Below are 21612 nucleotides of genomic sequence, written 5' to 3'. Positions count from 1 at the left end.
TTCAAAGTTCATTGACTTTAACTGTCTTACTGATGCTGTCTGTGAAAACATGTCCATTTGTATATTTAAAGTATTAATGTTGCTTTCTTTTTAAAATTTTTTATCATTAGTTTCAGATGTAGTGCTCAATAATTCATCAGTTGCATATAACACCCAGTGCTTATCACATCACATCACATGTCCTCCTTAATGCCCATCACCCAATTACCCCACCACCCCATTCACCTTCCCTCCAGCAACCCTGTTTGTTTCCTATAGTTAAGTCTCTCATGGTTTTTCTCCCTCCCTGATGACTTCCCATTCAGTTTTCCCTCCTGTCCCCTACAGTCCTCTGCACTGTTTCTTATATTCCATGGAGGAGTGAAACCATATGATCATTGTCTTTCTCTGATTGACTTATTTCACTTAGCATAATACCCTCCAGTTCCATCCATGTCAATATAAGTGCTAAGTATTCATCCTTTCTGATGGCTGAGTAATATTCCATTGTGTGTGGAGATATATATATATATATATATCACGTCTTTATCCATTCATCCATCGATGGACATCTCAGCTCTTTTCGCACTTTGGCTATCGTGGACATTCCTGCTATAAACACTGGGGTGCAGGTGCCCCTTCACAGCAATACATTTGTATCTTTGGGGTAAATACCTGGTAGCTCAATTTTTAACTTCTTGAGGAAACTCCATACTGTTTTCCAGAGTAGCTGTATCAGCTTGCATTTCCACTGACAGTGTAAGAGGGTTCCCCTTTCTCAACATTCTCATCAACGTATGTTATTTCCTGACTTGTTAATTTTAGCCATTCTGACTGGTGTAAGGTGGTGTCTCATTGTGATTTTTAATAGTATTTTCCTGATGCCAAGTGATGTGGAACATTTTTTCATGTATCTTTTAGCTATTGTTCTATCTTCTTTAGAGAAATGTCTGCTCATGTCTTCTACCCATTTCTTGATTGGGTTATTTATCCTTTGGGTGTTGAGTTTGATAAGTTCTTTATACATTTTGGATACTAGCCCTTTATCTGATATGTCATTGCAAATATCGTCTCCCATTCTATCAGTTATCTTTTGGTTTTGTCAACAGTTTCCTTTGCTGTGCAAAAGCTTTTTATCTTGATGAAGTCCCAATAGTTCATTTTTGCTTTTGTTTCCCTAGACTCAGGAGACATGTCTACCAAGCAGTTGCTGCAGCTGAGGTTGAAGCTGTGTTCTTCTCTAGGATTTGATGGATTCCTATCTCACATTTAGGTCTTTCATGTCTTTTGAGTTTATCTTTGTGTATAGTGTAAGAAAATGGTCCAGTTTCATTCTTTCACATGGGGCCGTCCCATTTTCCCAGTACCTTTCATCGAAGAGACTGTCCTTTCTCCATTGGATATTCTTTCCTGCCTTGTCAAAGAGTAGTTGACGATAGAGTTGAGTGTCCATTTCTAGATTCTCTATTCGTTCCTTTGATCTGTGTGTCTGTTTTTGTGCCAGTACCATACTGTCTTGACAATTACAGCTTTGTAATATAGCTTTTGGTCTGGTATTGTAATGCTTTGGTTTTCTTTTTCAACATTCCTCTGGCTATTCAGAGTCTTTTCTGGTTCCATACAAATTCTAGGATTATTTGTTCCAGCTCTCTGAAGAATGCCAGTGGTATATTGGTAGGGATTTCATTGAATGCTTAGAGTGCTCAGGGTAGCATAGTCATTTTAACAATATTTATTCTTTTAATCCGTGAGCATGGAATATTTTTCCATTTCTTTGTGTCTTCCTCAATTTCTTTCATAAGTGTTCTATAGTTTTTAGAGTACAGATCCTTTACCTCTTTGGTTAGGTTTATTCCTAGGTATCTTATAGTTTCTTGTGCGTAAATGCAATCAATTCCTTAATTTCTCTTTCATCTCCTTGTTAGTGTATAGAAATGCAACTGATTTCTGTGTGTTGATTTTATACCCTACCACATTGTTGTATTCCTGTATGAGTTCTAGCAATTTGGGGATGGAGTATTTTGGTATTTATAACCACATAAAGTATGATGTCATCTGTGAAGAGTGAGAGTTTGACTTCTTTTTTGCCAATTTGAATGCTTTTTATTTCTTTTTGTTGTTTGATTGCTGAGGCTAGGACTTCTAATACTATATTGAACAAAAGTGGTTAATGGGCATCCTTATCATCTTCCTTCCTGACCTTGGGGGAAAAGCTCTCAGTCTTTCCCCACTGAGAATGTTAATTGCTATGGGCTTTTTGTTTAAGGTTTTTATGATATTAAAAGATGTTACTTCTATTTCTACACTGTGAAGAGTTATAATCAAGAAAGGATACTTACTATATTTTGTCAAATGCTTTTTCTTCATCAGTTGAGAGGGTCATATGGTTCTTGTCCTTTCTTTTATTAATGTGATGTATCATGTTGATTGATTTGCAAAAGTTGAACCACCCTTGCAGCCCAGGAATAAATCCCACTTGTTCATGGTAAATCATTCTTTTAATGTACTGTTGGATCTACTGGCTAGTATTTTGGTGAGAATTTTGGCATTCATGTACATCAGGGATATTGGTCTATAATTCTCCTTTTTGGTGCAGTCTTTCTCTGCTTTTGGGATCAAGGCAATGCTGGCCTCATAAAAAGAGTTTGGAAGTTTTCCTTCAATTCTGATTTTTTTTTTAAGATTTTGTTTATTTATTTAACAGACAAATCACAAGTAGGCAGAGAGGCAGACGGAGAGAGGAAGGGAAGCAGCCTCCCTGCTGAGCAGAGAGCCTGCTGTGGGGCTCAATCCCAGGACCCTTCATGACCTGAGCTGAAGGCAGAGGCTTTAACCCACTGAGCCACCCAGGTGCCCCCAATTCTGACTTTTTTAAACAGCTTCAGAAAATAGGTATTAATTCTTCTTTAAATGTTTGGCAGAATTCCCCTGGGAAGCCATCTGGCCCTAGACTCTTGTTTGTTAGGAGATATTTGATTACTGCTTCAAATTCTTTGCTTTTATGGGTCTCTTCAGATTTTCTATTTCTTCCTTATTCAGTTTTGGTTAGTTTATACATCTCTAGGAATGTATCCATTTCTTCCAGATTGCCTAATTTATTGACATATAGTTGCCCATAATACGTTCTTATAATTATTTATATTTCTTTGGTGTTGGTTGTGATCTCTCCTCTTTCATTCATGATTTTATTAATTTGGGTCCTTTCTCTTTTCTTTTTGATAAATATGGCTAGGTGTTTATCAATCTTATTAAATTTTTCAAAGAACCAGCTTCTAATTTCATTGATCTGTTCTACTGTTTTGTTTTGTTTTTTTTTTTAATTTCTATTTCATTGATTCCTGCTCTAATCTTTATTATTTCTTTTCTCCTGCTGGCTTTAGGCTTGATTTGCTATTCTTTCTACAGCTCCTTTCAATGGAAGGTTACCTTGTACATTTGAGACTTGCTTGAGAATGGCTTGTATTTCTATGTACTTCCCTCTCAATACCACCTTTGCTGCATCCCAAACGTTATGAACAGTTGTGTTTTCATTTTCATTTGTTTCCATGAATTTATTAAAGTCTTCTTTAATTTCCTGGTTGACCATTTATTCTTTAGAGGCTGCTCTTTTCCCTCCAAGTGTTTGAGTTCCTTCCAAATTTCCTCTTGTGACTGCAGGAAATAATCCCAATCTGTTGGGACCTGATTTGTGATCAAGTATGTGTTCTATTCTGGAGAAGGTTCCTTGTGCACTAACAAAAATGTATATTATGTTGCTTTAGGATAAAATGCTCTGTATATATCTGTGAAGTTTATCTCATCCAGTATGTCATTGAAAGCCCTGTTTCCTTTTTGATCTGCTTAGATGATCGGTCCATTGCTGTGAGTGGAGTGTTGAAGTCCCCTATGATTATTGTATTATTATCAATGTATTTCTTTAATTTGGTTATTAATTGGTTGATATAATTGGTTACTCCCAATTTAGTAGCGTAAATAATTATAATAGTTAGATCTTTTTGTTGGATAGACTCTTTAAGTATGATATAGTGTCTTTCTTCATCCCTTACTATAGTCTTTGGTTTAAAATCTGATTTTTCTGATAAGAGGATTAATACCCCAGCTTCCTTTTGATGTTCTTTAATATGATAAATGGTTCTTCACCACCTAACTTTCAACCTGGAGGTGTCTTTAGGTCTAAAATGAGTCTGTTGTAGTCAGCATATGGATGGATCTTGCTTTTTTATCCAATCTGATATCCTGTGTCTTTTGATTGGAGCATTTAGCCTGTTTATATTTAGAGTGTCTATTGAAAGATATGAATTTAGTGCTATTGTATTTCCTATAAAGTCCCTGTTTCTGTAGATTGTCTCTGTTTCTTTTTGGTCTGTGTTACTTTGGGGCTTTATCTTCACTTACAAGAACCCCTTTAATATTTCTTGCAGGACTGGTTTAGTGATCACAAATTCTTTTAGTTTCTGTTTCTGTTCTGGAAGCTCTGTATCTCTTTTTCCATTCTGATTGAAGCTTTGCTGCATGTTTTTCTCATTTAATACCCTGAATGTATCATGCGCACCCTTTCTGGCCTGTCAGGTCTCTGTGGATAGGTGTGCTGCCAGTCTAATATTCCTACACCTATAGATTAAGGGTCTTGAGCTGCTTTCAGGATTTTTCTCTTTATCTCTGAAATTTTCCAGCTTCACTATTAAATATCAGGGTATTGATCTATTTTTAATAATTTTGAGGGGGGTTCTTTTACCCTTTTGGACTTGAATGCCTGTTTCCTTCCCCTGATTAGGGAAGTTCTCAGCTATGATTTTCTCAAATACACCTTCTGTCCCTCTCTTTCATCTTCCTCTAGGACTCCAATAATTCTAATACTGTTTTGTTTTATGGTATCACTGATTTCTCGAAGCCTCCCCTTATGGTCCATTAGTTGTTTTTCTCTCTTTTTCTCAATTCCTTCCTTTCCATCATCTTGTTTTCTATGTCACTGACTCTCTCTTCTGCTTCATTTACCCTAGCTGTTAGAGCATCCATTTTATTTATTTTTTTTAAAGATTTTTTATTTTATTTTATTTGACAGAGAGAGAGATCACAGGTAGGCAGAGAGGCAGGCGGAGACAGAGGGGGAAGCAGGCTCCCTGCTGAGCGGAGAGCCCGATGCGGGGCTCGATCCCAGGACACTGAGATCACGACCTGAGCCGAATGCAGCGGCTTAATCCACTGAGCCACCCAGGCGCCCCTAGAGCATCCATTTTAGACTGCATCTCAGTTAAAGCATTTTTAATTTCTGCCTGATTGGATTTTATTTCTGGACTAAGAGATTCTGTACTGCCTTTTATGATTTTTTCAAGCCCAACTGGTAACTTTATAATCATTACCCTGAATTTCAGCTCTGACATTTTACTTATATCCATATCCATTATATCGGTGGCAGAGAGAATTACTTCTGGTTCTTTCTTTTGTTGTGAATTTCTCCTTCTGTTCATTTTGCCCAGAGATAAATGGATGAATGAGAGAACAAAATCAAAAACATCAACCACAACCCACATGAAATACACACTAGACAAATCTGAAGAGTTCAGAAACCAAAAAAAGAAAAGAAAAAGGAAAAAAATGGAAAAAGGAGAGAATATAATCTCCCAAGTGGACAAAAGAGCATAATGCACTTGGTTCTAGGTGTATTTTGGTCTGTTTGTTAGAGGACACTAAATCCCAAAATTGTAAAGAAAGCAAAACTCACACACACACACACATACACACACATACACACACACACACACACACGATACATACATATATACATATATATACAAAAATAAAGTTGAATAAAGTGAAAGGAAGGCAAAATGAAGAATATATCTGTAAAATGTAAATGTAAAAAAAAAGTTAAAAAAAGACTTAAGAACATGGGGCGCCTGGGTGGCTCAGTGGGTTGAGCCTCTGCCTTCGGCTCGGGTCATGATCCCAGGGTCCTGGGATTGAGCCCCGCATCGGGCTCTCTGCTCAGCGGGAAGCCTGCTTCCTCTTCTTTCTCTCTGCCTGCCTCTCTGCCTACTGCCTGCTTGTGATCTCTCTCTGTCAAATAAATAAATAAAATCTTCAAAAAAAAAAAAAAAAGACTTAAGAACAAAGAGTTGATAAATTAAACTAGTTGAAAAGGGGAAAGAAAGGGAAAATTTAAACTGAAAGATAAATGAATCATGAGAACAAAACCTCAAATTCTATATACTATTTTCCCCTAGCACTGTAGTTTTGCCATAGTGTGTGCTCTGTAAACTTGGTATTTGCCCCATGTTCCAGCTGTCTTCTGGGGGATGGGCCGGCTGTGCGGATTCTCAGGTATCTTTGCCTGGGTGGAATTGCACCACCCCTTGCTAGGGGGCCAGGCTCAGTGTAAACAGCTTCTGGTTGCTCTATGTGGATTTTGTTCCCTGAAGTCCTTTCCCACCATTTTAGAGGAGGAAAATAAAAATAGGAGTGCTCCAATTTCCTGTCCTGGAGCTGAAAGGTCCCAGCCCCCTCTTCGCTAAACTTTCAGAGAAAAGCAGTCTCCATTTTTTTGTGTGCCGGTCTCTTCAGACTTCTGCTATCTGTGCTGATCCTCTTCAGGAAAGGAGGAAAGTTGCCCTGTTTCTGCCCTTTGCAAGGTCCCTGCACAGAGAACAGTAACCAGATCCTGCTGTGGTTCACAGTTTATGGCAAACCGAGCTGAGAGCCACTCCCAGGCTCACTGACCCTCACTGGGTTCCCCACTCCAATGCTTGGGAACCCTGATGACTCAGGCACCCCTGCTCTTTCTGTGACCCTGGGGATCCTGAAACCACACTGTCCCACCTAGGATTCGGCCCACTTTGCCACCTGAGCACCTTTCCAGCAGAGAGGTCTCTCCCTGGAGCAGACTTTTAAAATTCTGATTTTGAGCTCTGGGGCTATATCACTTTCCAGTGGCTGGCTTAACGAGACTCCCTCCCCCTGCCATTTATCTTCTGATATATCCCCTCAGATTCACTTCCCTGCACCTAATATCTTGCAGAAAATGGTTGTTTTTCTACTTGTAGAATTCCAATTCTTCTCTTGGTTGACTTCATCTCAGATTGAATTCATAGGTGTTCAGAATGATTTGATAGATATCTAGCTGAATTCAAGGAACCAGATGAAATGGGGTCCCCTGCTTTTCCATCTTGCCTCACTCTAGCATTTATTGTCTATAGTATCTTGACACCTAATGTGCAGCATGATAAGTGTAGCTAATAAAACTGTGTTTTATACTGGAAATTTGCCAAGAGAGTAGATTCTTGCCACATACACAAAAAAGGAAATGTGTTTGAAGATGGATATGTTGTTAATCAGCTTGACAGTAATAGTAATTTCACTATGTATATGTGTATCAAACATCATGTTGTACTCTTTAAATATATACAATCATTTTTTCTTATGACAAGATTTGCAATAGATTGAATGCAGAAGATATGGGAATCCAGCTGTCCTCCATTTTGCAAAAATGTGAAATAATGCCACTTAGTACATATTTTTGTTTTGAAGATTATGGTTATTTTTTTCATCAAAATATATTATTTTTCTTCACCTAAAAGATCCAAAACTCTTCATATGTAATGAGCACTATCAAAGTCAGAGTTCAACATACATTTGAGCACAATCCTTATACTTTTCTCAGTATAAATAGCACATCTGTTCTGAGTGACATGTGACTGAAGGCAAAACTTAAAACCAACAGAATTTGCTGGGCCTTAGTTCTGATGCCATTTCTTGCAAGGTTTGAATATAAAAATGACAGCAATCTTGGAATATTTCTCCCACTCTAGAATTTTAGTTATTTTGCAGTCACCAAATCTGCAAAATCTCCAGATTTTTCCCTCCTCCAGGAAACAGTGTCTAAATTAAACAATTAATTAAGCTCTTTAAAAACCCAGCAGTTTCCTGTGGGTTGCTTTTATAGTCGCCTCTACACTCACCAACTGAAGGTCGACCTAAGTAATCTGTTTGACTTGTTCTCAATATAACATTTTACCTACTTAATTCATGTTATTGTTTATTCTATAGCTCATGTCTCTCTCTCTGTTGTCATAATCTGTTCAAAATTGTAAGGTCCCAGAAGATAAGAATGGACTATCCCTAATTTATTTCCCGTGGGGCCTAAACAGAGCTATGTGATATTAAACAGGTAATAAATATTTTTCTGTGATGACAATGAAGACAGGAGTCTAAAGTAGGCTAATAAAATGTGAATTTCACATGAACACAGAAACTTATTGAAACTCTGGAGCTATTTATAGCACACAGTGGTCTATCAGCTGCTGAAAACAGTGACGAAAATGTTCAAAATAGCCAGCTCCCAATAATTCATAGGGTACATGTCCTTTAAGTTGCCCTATGGCCACGTTTCTGTTTTTGTGACTCCAGCCAGAGCTGAGAAGACACACAGGAGGTCAAATAAATTAGTTTTCTAAATATTGATATTTCTGATAAGGTTACTGAGAGAGAAGGTGGTAACAATTGCTAAACCATTATTTGGAGGGATTATTGTGGAATTTAGATCTTGATGGTCAATTTGCATTAATAAATCGACGTTCATTGAGTGCATGGTTTGTAGAAACCTAGAGAAACTCCTTTCCCTGTCAGAAGCTCTGTGTGGGAAGTCTGACTGTGGAAGCTCTTGTATCCCCAGGAAAAAGTCAAACAACTCATCTTGATTAGCAGAGCTTGGAGGAGCAGCCTTAAAAACAAAGCAGTTTCCTAGAACTAAAGAATTTAACCTTTTTTCTAGTTCTCCCTTTTGCCAGAAAGAAAACTGTCAAGGTTGATTTCAAATGAATCATCACTGGCATTTTTTTCACCCTAAAACTGCTTATCTCTCAGTTCATAGAAATTGCTACTTGTCCTCAATGGTACGCAATACTAACTCAGACATTGCACACAATTCATTATACCACAGAAGTTGAAAAACAAAACCCCAAACTATTTATTTATAATAATATATAATATTTATAAATATAAATATAATATTTATTTATATATATAAATGATTTGGGTTTTTTTTCAACTTCTGTGGTATATATATTTAAGTAAATAAATAGAATTTTGCTTAAACTTGCTATGTATCAATAAACTCAGCAGTTCATTTATTTATTAAAGATTTTATTTATTTATTTGACAGAGAGAGAGAGAGATCACAAGTAGGCAGAGAGGCAGGCAGAGAGAGAATGGGAAGCAGGCTCCCTGCTGGGCAGAGAACCTGATATGGGGCTCAATCCCAGGACCCTGAGATCATGACCTGGGCCAAAGGCAGAGACTTTAACCCACTGAGCCACCCAAGTGCCAAACTCAGCAGTTTTAGAGTTAAGGTCTGAAACCACAGCCATTTTGTCACTTAGCCATCAGTGTTCTTCCAAGAGAGATTAAGAAATGTTTGGCTTAGAGACAACCTTTTAAAAATACCGAGAAATGCTTTTTGCCAGCTCTACTAATATTACTTCTACTTAGAACATCACATTTCGTCACATTTTTTAGTCTGTAAAATGTGCTTATGATAACATTTCTTTCACCTTTCAAGCAACCCCAGACCCTTTTAAGCACATGTGTCTTCAAGACACAGAGCCTTTTCAGTCCTGGAGCACATGCATCTACCTATGATCAAATACAATCACATGCTCTAACGTGAATCAAAATCAGTTTTATGACTCCTACAACTGGAAGAGGTGTTGGGCTTAATGAACTGGGAGCTGAGCAGCAGATAAGGGACGCCACCCTGCACAGGCTTTAGGGCTGAGTCCCCACTTTGCCCATCTGGGTCCACAGCCTACAATGCAGAAATCCAAATGGCTCTGCAAAGCAGGACTTTTTAGTAACAGATGTGGTGGCCTACAGATGAGAAGCTTTATAGTCCTTATTCTAATAGTCCCATCTCACTACATGGGAATATTAATATGTTAGATTATGAGGCACTGGCTCAGGTCTATTGGGTGTGTTCTGTGAATACATACACTCACCATATTACCTTTCTAAAACCATCCCCGAATCCAAAAAGTTCTAAGTCTTGAAATATATCTGGCACTAAAGATTTGTATAAGGAATTGTTTGTGCTAAAGACTTTAATACAGAATCATTGTTGACAGTAGCTGTTAAATCTTCCATCATCTATGTATATGGATGGTTAGTTGTTCTCATAATACGTTATACAAAACTGTAACACGTATCATAACATACTAATTGTTTTCTATCTAGTATCTTCTGAACTAGACCAACAACTCTTCCAGAGAGAAACTCCCTTCAAAAAATAATGTTTAGTGTTGGTTTTCTCATTATAACACAAGTACATGCTCCTGGAAGAAAATTTGGGAAGTACATAAAAATGTGCAGAAAATCAAAATGACATATAATCCCACATGTTAAAGACAACCAAAAGTCCTAAGCAAAAAAAGCAAAAAAAAAAAAAAAAAAAAATTCTGTGTGCATTTTTTTTTTAAAGATTTTATCTACTTGTCAGAGAGAGAGAGAGAGTACAGGCAGTCAGAGGCAGAGGGAGAAGCAGGCTCTCTGTGGAGCAAGGAGCCCGATGTGGGATTTGATACCAGCACCCTGAGATCATGACCTGAGCCGAAGGCAGCCGCTTAACTGACTTAACTGACTAAGCCACCCAGGCATCCCTCCTGTGTGCATTTTTAAAATAAAACTGGTATTATGCTAAAGCATTATTTTCTTATTTCTTCCAGTTTCATTGATATAATGGACATACAACACTGCATACATTTAAGTCATACAGCATAATGATGTACATACAGATTGTGAAGTGATTACCGCAATATGTTTAGTTAACGTCCACAATGGATGACCATATTAATTTCAAAAGCTTAATTTCTAGTAGCTACAGGGTATCCCACAGGTATGGAGTACCATGATTTATTTAGCTATTACCTTATTGTAGAGCTTTCTAGTTGTTCCCAATTTTTTAAATGAACAGTTTCCTCAGCAGGTTGTTAGCCACAATGCCTAGCACTTAGTTACTCAATAAAAAAAGTATTGACTTGATCGAAGATATTTTCATCTACTAGATCCTAGCACAAATAGGTGTATTGGGTTTAAGTAGAGACTTAGGAGGAATCTGAATGAATGAACTCCAGAGGGAATACATCTTGGTTATGAGGGGGGCAGTTTAAGGTAGGCTGAGAGAGTTAGTGGGGATGGAGTTGCTAATGGTGTGTGGGGTGGGAAGAGGGAGCTTTGAAGAACTTCTAAGATGAATTTTGACTTGTCACAGTTTGACCTAACGGGGGGAAGCATTGAGTGACTTCTTCAGAAGTAGCTGTTTTGTCAAGTGATCCTGTTTTCTCTTTTTGCAGTCCTTCCTTTGAAAGTCGACTCGTGCTCTTTGAATTTACTTGAATGTATGATTTAGTCTAATGTGACAAGGAAATACCATATTCTTAGATTCCAGTATGTGTTAAGATGGGTATAGTCATTTCTGGAAATTCCAAAATCAGATCTGTGTGAACTCTTCCAGGAAATGTGACTAGGCCAGCCCAGCAGGGTTCTCCCCCAAGCAGAGACAAGCAGATGGACGCTGGAAGCACCATTTTCACCCGAATGGGATAAGGACAGGCCCAGCACACTGAACTAGCGATATTAAATTGTCTGGTGTTTTGATGATGTTCACATGGGCTCCCCCGGAATGCCTGTTCCCAGACCATGTAGAACGAACACTGCCTGTTTTGATTTAGAGCCAAACCTACTCTACTTTCAGACTATGTGAAAATTGTCATGATACTCAAATAAGCAATTAATGGTGCGAGTGGTAGTGATATTAGAGTTCAGCATATTTGTTTGATTTAATTAAGCATTTCATTTCCTTCTGGTGTTTTTAATAAAAGAAAAACAAGAGAGAGGAAAAATAACCTCAGTTATTAACTACTTTCAGCTTTTCAGTTACTACCTCTTAGGCTGTGGCAAACTGTGAGTCTTTTAAAAGAAAACACAATTTAAAGTGAAATAAAAATTATGTTTAAACTTTCAGAAGACAGGGTGCCTGAGTGGCTCAGTGGATTAAACCGCTGCCTTCGGCTCAGGTCATGATCTCGGGGTCCTCGGATCGAGTCCCACACCGGGCTCTCTGCTCTGCGGGGAGCCTGCTTCCCTCTATCTCCCTCTCTGCCTGCCTCTCCATCTGCTTGTGATTTCTCTCTGTCAAATAAATAAATAAAATCTTTAAAAATATATATATTAAAAAAACTTTCAGAAGACAATGGAAATATAATTCCCATTAAAGGGTATATTGCTTTCACCATGTTCCTTAGAATAAATATTATAAAATAATATAAAATTATATAGAATACAATATTATAGAGTGATAGAAATCCTGAAGACTATTCCCCAAAATGTTAGCCATTCTTCTTCAGTTACTATTCATCAGTGTTTCCTGGCAATGCCCAGCTTCTTCCCCTGATCTCCTCCTTAACAGCTAATGACCATTTCTGAGGACCACCAGAATGTTACAACAAGGCAGACCATATTGCAAAGCTCAAGAAATATTAACAAGTTGAAAGGAAGGATATAACTGAAAGGATAATCCCTAAAATTAATTAGGATGTCAAAAAGAGTTCTTGGCAAGAAGTAAATTAGAGTTGAAACATCTTTCTTTTCTTCTTAAAAATGCATGAAAGTATGATTCCTGTTTTTCTACATAATATTTTTATCCCTTTTCCTCCTAAAATGATGTAGCTATCACAGAATGCCCAGAGGGTGGACAAAAGGCTTTCCAAGGTAATCTTCCTGTTGTTTTTCTTCCTGTATTTTTGAAAAAAAATCTTTCTTTAAAGGCCTTTCTAATTTTTTCTGCTTTTGGGTTGGCAGATGACATAATTTTTTCTCAGCTATAATAAATACATTAAAAGTAATTTAAGAACTGAATAGAGAGCTGAAGCCCATATGTTAGGATATAAAAGCATAAAATATCCTAGACTAGTAAATGATTGATAATCTGTGCAGCGTTTTATACTGATGCATATATTGATTTGCTGGAATGTTTAAATAAATTATCAGGAAAATTTAATAAGTAGCTACATGTATGACCTATATGAACACAAATTTCCATTTTTCTCTAGCTTTCACAAAGAAGTTGAATATATATATATTTATTTATATGCACATAATGGAGATAGTCATGTGAATCATAAATCACATTTAAAGAGTTAGATAATCTTGGCATGAGTTAGTCTTGATTTACATTTTAACTATACTCATATCTGTAATACCACCAAGAAGTATTATATTTTTTGCAGATAATGTTTTCTTACAGTAGTTTTTCATGCTGATTTCTCTGAGTCTTTCATGCTGATGTCTCATGTAAGACTTCAGTTGGTTTATAGGGGATGCTTTTCTAGTTGTAAAAAGCTACAAAAGAGGCATGCAGGCAGATGGCAAATCATTGGCAAACTCCCCATTATTGGGGAAATACACTTGGTGGAGCCCTTACCTTGTATGAAGCTCTCAGCTGGGCCCTGACACTGAGTTTCCTCGCTTTTAAAATGAGTTAACAATATCACCCACATTCCAGCTGTAGTGCATGGATTTCTCTTCCTTTCCTCAAACACATTAAGCTCCCTCCCACTTTTTGTCTTTGCTAATATGTTCCCTTAGTTTAGAATGTTCTCTCCAATCTTCGTCAATACTTCCCCATCCTTCAAGTCTCAGCTCAAAAGTCACCTCCTCAGGGAAGTCTTCCTCAGACAAATGGATTTCTATCGTTATATGTTCAGGGTACCGAGTCCTCTTTCTGTATAGCACTTAGTTTATAAGTATTTTATTGTATTATTAATAGCTGTCTTTCCTGCTAGACAGTAGTAGTGCCCAGCACTAGTCAGTAAATAGTACTAGTTATGTAAATAAATCTGTATGTATAGACCCTGATTTTAATTCAGGAAGCTAGCAGAACTTCAAGAAACTGAAGGCAGATTCTCTGAAAAAGATATGTAAACACTTCACTGGAATAACAGAGTTTGGAGAACAAAAGCATGGCGGCTGATTAATGATGGGCACTCCTTCCATGAAGAGCTAGTGTCTATTTCTGCTCTCTTTGATCTGGGACAGACTGGTGACAGCCTTGACCAATACAGGATGACAAAAATGAGGCCATGCCAGTTCCACATGTAGCTCTTAAATGGCTCAGAATTCTCCACTTCGCACCTGTGGGAAATCAACAGTCAGTTAAGAAGTGAGACTACTCTGAGACCACCATTCTGTGAAAAGCCCAAGCCACAGGGTGAGGCCATGGAGGAAGAGACTGAGAGAAGAGAGAGGCCAAGGAACACTGAAGTCCTGAAGATGTGAGTGAGGAGCCATCTTGGAAGTACAGCCTCGAGCTCCAACTGCCTCAACCAATTCCACATGGATCAGACATGAACCACCTAGACAAGCCCTTCCCAAATTCCTGATTTACAAATCACTGGCAAAATAAAATGATTGTTTTAAGCCACAGATTTTTGTGGTAGTTTTTCATGCAGCAATAGATAAGTGGAACAAAGAGTAAGAAAAGTAAATTCACGATGATGAGGAAGATGATTCAGAAGAGAAAATATGGAAAGGGTGAAATAAGGAAATGTGTTATGAGCACGTCAGAGGTAAGAGCTCAGGTAATAGAGATGGTGAGGCTTTCTCCATAAAAACCACTAGAACTTTGCAAGCTATCCTTTTATGCATAACGCATGTCCCAATTTAAAGGACTGTCTACTATAATTTTATAATGGTACTCGCAAGAAAAAAGTGTAGGGAAATAATCTGACACCATTTTTTACATGACTATTTATAAGAGTCGTCCCTATACATTGTCAAGCATATGGAATATAAATAACCTGATTTATTTAAAATGTAGTAGATTGGGGCGCCTGGGTGGCTCAGAGGGTTAAAGCCTTTGCCTTTGGCTCAGGTCATGATCTCAGGGTCCTGGGATCGAGCCCCACATGGGGCTCTCTGCTCAGCGGGGAGTCTGCCCCCCCCACCTCTCTGCCTGCCTCTCCACCTACTTGTGATCTCTCTCTATTAAATAAATAAATAAAAATCTTTTAAAAAATAAAATAAAATGTAGTAGATTTTCACCCAATATTCAGTACAAGAAGGTTCCCATTTGTCAGGGGAAGCTGGGCGACAATTTTGTTGTAATGAGATTTGGCCTAGATTTGGTCTGTAAAACTTAACCTAGCAATGAAGGGAATGAGAAAAGGAAAAAGGAGTAACTTTCATTGAAAGCCTATTATTGTCAGGTTTTACCCATTTTCTTCTTCTTCTCTTTCCCCTCCTTTTTCTTCTTCATCATCAACATCACAGAAGCTAATAACATTTGTTGAGTGCTTACTCTCAGTATATGCTATAAAGCTTTATTTACTTGGATCATCTCAGTCTTTATAACACCATAAGGTAGGTGTCATATTCATTTCACAAACGGAAAACTCAAAGTTCTGTTTAAGTTGATTAATCAGGATTGTATAGAAGCCAGGATTTGAGCAAAAGTCTATCTGAATACTGACTAAACCAGTGAGAGGACAGAGTACACATGTGTCATATTTATTTCTTTTTTTTAAGGTTTTATTTATTTATTTGACAGACAGAGAGAGAGAGACCACAAGTAGAGAGGCAGGGGGCAGAGGGTGGGGGTGGGTGGGAAGCAGGCTCTCTGCTCGGGGCTCGATTCTAGGACCATGAGACCATAACCCAAGCCAAAGGCAGAGGCTTAACCCACTGAGCCACCCGGTGCCCCTGTCATATTTATTTAAGATACTTTTATTTAATCATTTTATCCCTCTTAGGTGGGTATTACTATTCCTGCTTTGCATACAAGAGTCTTAGGGTTAGAAAGGTTAGGCAAATTGCACAAGAACACACACCTGTGACAGAGCCACAGACCATTCAAACCCAGACCATGAACTCTACTTCTACACAGCAATTAACAGGCATTTGTAGTAAGAGAATCATACTCTTGGCCTGCTATAATCCTCTTATTTTATAAGAGCTAAAACCCATTCTTATGGAAGTAGGCTGATGAGAATACAGAAAGATGCATAATATCCATTGCTTTAATAAGTCATTCTCTAAACACCTGAATTAACAATTCAGCAATAAAAATATATGTCTGTTTGCCAAGAGCTCCTCAACTAGCAAGTAATACAGCACTGTGATGGGAGTGAAGATGGATATAGGTGGACCACATTCAGCTTAGAGGGATGGGGGAAGCCTTCCTAGAAGGGGTGATGCCTTCACTGAGTCTTAAAGTAAGCCCAAGGGTTACCCAAGCAAGGATGAGACAGAGCACATTCCAGGTGATAGAACACCATGTGCAAAGGTCCACGTAAGGCAAACGGTGGGAAGTGACCAGGATGAAGATGTGAAGGGGTGTCTCGCAGGCCATGGTAAGACAATTGGACTGCATTCTGAGCATGGGAGAAGCCCCTGGAGGATATCAACAAGAGAGTGTCATGGTGAGATTTGTAGTTTAGAAATACCACTCTGGATAGGAGGGCTATTGCAATAATCCAGGAGACCAGTAATTATATTCTGGACTAGGTGGTGGCAGAGTAGTTGGAGAAACATGAGCCGTTTTAGGAAGATTATTTATCAGTAAAGCACAATTGATGAAATGCAGAAGCAAAGGAGAAAGCTAAGCTAATGTTCAGATTACTGACTTGAGAAACTCTCAAAGGAACGGAAGGAGAGAAGGATCCTGAGAGGAACATGATGTGTTCCTGTGGGCGTGTTGACTTTGGAGTTGCTGTGGAGTAGCAGAACAGTGGCGTCTTCTAGGCAGTTCTGTTGCACTGGGGAGATTGCAGGACCAGAAATGAAAGTCTGCGCATTGTGGGCATTGAGAAGGTATTTGAGTCATGGGACTAGATTAGTTCACCCACAGGAGGGAACATGTAAAGTTGGAGGAAAAGAGAATGAAGCTAAACACTAACATGTAAAAGCAGTGGGACAAAGGGGCACTTGGGTGGCTCAGTCAGTTAAGCATCTGCCTTCAGCCCAAATCATGGCCTCAGGGTCGTGGGATCCAGCCCCACATCAGGTTCCTTGCTCAGCGGGGAGCCTACTTCTCCCTCTCCCTCTTCCCCTCCCCTCGGATAATGCACTCTCTCGCTCTCTCTCACATAAAATCTATAAAAGTGGGGTGTAGAGAGAAAAGGGGGAAAAGGAGTGGAAGAGGAAGAGAAGGGGAAGAAGACGAAGGAGAAGCAACAGCAGCAGCCAGGAGAGCAGTAACACTGATGCAAAGGAGGAAGCAGGAAGGAGGATTCCTAGGACATGCGTGTTCTGATGCTATGCTGAAACAGTTGTGCATTGATACCGCAAGAGCAAACACAACAATTCTCTGGAAGTACAACACCGGCAGTTCATAAAGAAATGAAGGGGGCTTATCAAAGCCCAGGAGCAGGTACACACACACACACACACCAGTTTCAACTACAGAGAAATGTTTTTCTTTTTTTCAACCTTTAGATTACCTAAAATTTGAAAAGGTTTTTCCCACAATCTATTCCTGCCCCCCCAAAATACACTTAAGAAAAAAACATACAAAATAGTTCTGGAAAGACAATGTTGCTAAAAGCTGTAAAATAGTGAAAATTAAAAGAATTCTAAAATGTCAGGGCCACAGTAGCCTTTGCAGAACATCACAACTTGTTCAGACTTGATACATTTTTGTAGTATTCTGTACTGTTCAGGATGCTTTGATTATCTCATTAGCCACTAACGTGATTATGATGAATTAGATGACTCTGGCATCAGTGGGTTATTAGACTGCTAAGAGAAAATAATAAGCAGCATAAGAGAGGAATAGGAAGGGGTACAGAGGTCTGGACAGGGGAAATGTTCCATGTATGGGTGGGAGTAGGGAGAAGAAAAAGCTGAGCACTTCCTAAATATTTGTGGCATCCCCGTTACTGAGGTAAGCTTTTTTATGTTATCTCGTTTGAAGGACTTGAGTGTGTTGCATGGTGGCAATGAGCATTTTGCACAAAGGCAGATGGGAACTTTGGTATTCATCATAGTGCCTGTATAAGAACACAACACTATTAATATTAGGGGTTATCATTAATTAAAGACTTCATGGTGCCGGGCATAATAAAAGCCTTTGTCCATGCTGTCACATTTCAGCCTTAAAACAACCCAGAGATTAAGGTTTTATAACTCCCACTTTACATATAGCTCTCATTTACATATAAATTTAAGTGAGTCACCCAAGTAAGCTCCCTGGTGAAAAAACAAATGGCATGCTCAACTAAGAATTTTGAAGAGAATGGTTTTAGAGGTATGAACAGGGTAAAGACAATGAACAAGGGATGTGAGGGTACCCAGAGACGAGCAAAAACAGGAGGTCATTGCCACCCCCAGATGGAGATAATTTGAGGAACACCGTTAAGCAGTTCTGCTGACCTACAGCTTCTTTCCAGAACATGAGGGTTAGGAATTCTAACTTTTCTGCTTTCATTGATATCTTTACATTAAACGCACCTGTGATGATTATTATGTTGAGTCTGTCAGTACCTTCTACAGCTACTCTGATCAACATTCCAATGCCAGGAAACACTTGGAGAAACTGGAGAAAATGGATGGCCCTAAACACAGCCTTCTTATATATTGAATACTGCCAAATATTCTTTCTGAAAATGCTGAATTTACCTTTTTTTGGCATCTTTTTTTTTTTTTTAATAGTCAATGTCATGGGCTTAAAAGTGGGTTTTGGAATGTGTGCTGTTTATTAGTTCCATGAAAGTAGCTATCCGAACCAGCCAGGAACTGGAATCACCTGAAAGGGGGCACCATAGAGAAGCTACAATTATAGAAGGGTATGGATGTTGTAGAACCATGAAAACGTAGGAAGAGTGGAGGAATAAATATGTTGACCTCCTTCTCCCCTCTTGCCCTCCAGTCTCTGGTAATTGTGCCCCACTGGCCAGCCAAAGTCAACAATAACGGGATCCCAGGTGGTGCAGTCCATGAAGATCAGTCCTCCAGGACTAAGAGCAAGACAGAAAATGGTGAAGCATGGGTCTAGGGCACACCAAGGTTATGCCACTAGAATGCAGGAAGGCTAGGAGCCAAAGTCAAGTTTACCATGCCTCGGTCACTGTTTATATATATTATTCTACCATATAGGTTGTAGGTGCTTGGTAAATATTTGTTTAGTGAATGAATTCCCAGATGAAAGTTGAAGAAACTGAAGTTAGGGGGCTACCCATCTTGACTTTAGAAACCAGAGCCCTGACTACCCTGAAACCATCTTCTTGTCTATAACCTATTGCCTGCCCATTCAACCAAACATCATTTACTCCTTGGATATCAAGGAAACTCTGTAACAATGGGTGTCTGCTACTGTAAACCCTTTTTTGCATCAAATTTAATGACTGTTATGTGGAAACACTCAGGACTTATTGTTAGAATGCATATTTATAGTACTTACTTGATCCAGTATTTTTATCACTGAGATGGATGAGGATACCCTTGACCCCTCATTCTCTTTTAGGATTCCCACTCCCATCCCCAAACACCTGTTCCCCACTGAAAGTAAATCTTGAATCTTCTAAATAATAGAGTAAGAAAGACTAAGGAAGGAATGCCTATTTTAATCCTGAAATAATTGCTATCTAAAATTGACACCAAATATAAGTACCAGCAATATTACCAATGGAGAAGAAAAGTTGCCTTTGTATCAGTGTCCACCAAGGAGAATAAAAACAGCTCTAGGTATTTCAAATGGAGGAAATTTAAACAGGGAATTAGTTATAAAGTTTCTAAAATGTGTAGAAGTGCAAAAAGGGCAATTTAACCAAAATAAACCCTACATTATTGGGGCAACTGGGTGACTTGATTGGTTAAGTGTCCGACTCTTGCCATTGGCTGAGGTCATGATCTCTAGGTTATGAGATCGGGCCTCACATTGGCCTCCCCACTGAGCATGGAGCCTGCTTGGGATTCTTCTCGCTCTCTTTCTCTCTGCCCATCCCCCATGCACATGTGCTCTAAATAAATAAATAAACTCTACATTGTCTTTCATGATTGCATCCCTAGTGCCTAGTGCAGTACATAGCATGTAGCAAGGGTTTAACAATCTATGATTACACCTGTGGGTGAGATTTGGTCTGTCAAGCTAGGAAAACCATAGGTTCTGTGGGAAAGCATTAGGATACCTGTCTGACTCTGACAATTCAGTGAATGTGGATATGTGATTTGACCTTTGATAGAAAATCATATTCAGAGCCTTCTGTTCACAACCTGTCAGTGGACAGTATTTATTGAACTAGGTGTTAGGTACTCTTCTGGGCACTTTTCTAAGCACCTTGTATTACTAACTTAACCTTCATAGTAACCCTATGATAATGGATTCACCATTTCCCATTTTACAGATGAAGATGAAATTTAGCAAAGAGCTTTTAAGAAGGAGGTCTAAGATCATACAAGAAAATAGCAAAGGGACACCTGGGTGGCTCAGTTGGTTGGACTGCCGCCTTCGGCTCAGGTCATGATCCCAGAGTCCCAGGATCGAGTCCCACATCAGGCTCCCAGCTCCATGGGGAGTCTGCTTCTCCCTCTGACCTTCTCCTCACTCATGCTCTCTCTCACTGTCTCTCTCTAAAATAAATAAATAAAATCTTTTGAAAAAGAAAAAAGAAAGAAAGAAAATAGCAGAGCCATGCTTCCACCCACAGAGTTTGGCTCTAGAGGCTACACGTAATCTCCACCCCATTTGTCTATTCATTGCTCAAGTGAGGGAAGCTTAATACCTTTATACCTTTATTTCCCATTTTTCCCATTGTTTTCTAGGGCAGAACCCTGTTGGCTGTTTCTGTGACCTTCCTTTGGAGCTGTATTTCCCAGCGCTTCCCTGTGATTACTGTCGCTGTGTAACCGAATTCCAGTCAGAGGAAAGTGAGCAAGGATGACATGCTTCACTTTCTGGCACGGCCCGTCAAGCCTCTCACACATGGTGCTGTATCTTCTTTCCCTTTCATTCAGCTTTAGGAAGGTGAGCATGGTGAGTTTGGGTGCCATGTTTTGAAGTGTTGGAGTCACAAAATGGAAGAAGGCTTGATCCCTCCATGTTTCTGGGAGAATAGTCAGGAACCAATCAGGACCAACTTTGGTAGACTTTAAGTGAACAAGAGACAAACTTATACCAGTTTTATACCAATATATTTGCTGGGGTTGTTTGTTGTCACATCTAGAGTTATCTTAACCAATATATGTGTGCATTGAATAGATTATCCCTGCGATGTATGTCTGGCTTTTGCATGTACTTTTCCTTAGAATTCTTGCCTTCCAATTATTCACATCCTAAAAATGGATGGTCTAAACCAAATCCATTCACCTCCAAGCATCTCTCTTCCACACCCATTAACCACAATGATATTCTCTTTCCCTCAATTCCTATAGCACTTTGTTTTCTGTGCCTTTCATGTGCCCTTGTCATAGCTTCAATTTTGGATGTCTCGTTTCCCCAGGGAGGTTTGTAAGCTCTTTAAGGTCAAGGATCAGGTTTTTATGCTTCTTATATATCTCTGAAGTATGTAATACAGCATTGTGTCCTGGGAATTTTCAATAAATATTTTTGGGGAAAATGAATTTATAAATGTATTAGGCTCAATAAAGTCTGTT

The 21612-nt window shown here is 38.8% G+C and overlaps 1 long non-coding RNA gene across 1 annotated transcript in view; it reads left to right on the top strand.

Moving 5' to 3' along the window:
- Positions 1-21612, top strand: part of LOC131809337 (uncharacterized) — a 113141-nt gene extending 91529 nt beyond the window's left edge. Inside the window, exon 6 of the long non-coding RNA XR_009345137.1 lies at positions 20782-21612. This is a non-coding gene — a long non-coding RNA (uncharacterized LOC131809337). The remainder of the gene's footprint in view (positions 1-20781) is intronic.

The sequence above is a fragment of the Mustela lutreola genome, chromosome 10, assembly GCF_030435805.1.
Source record: "Mustela lutreola isolate mMusLut2 chromosome 10, mMusLut2.pri, whole genome shotgun sequence".
NCBI lineage: Eukaryota > Metazoa > Chordata > Mammalia > Carnivora > Mustelidae > Mustela > Mustela lutreola.
This window is presented reverse-complemented; position numbering and strand designations above follow the sequence as displayed.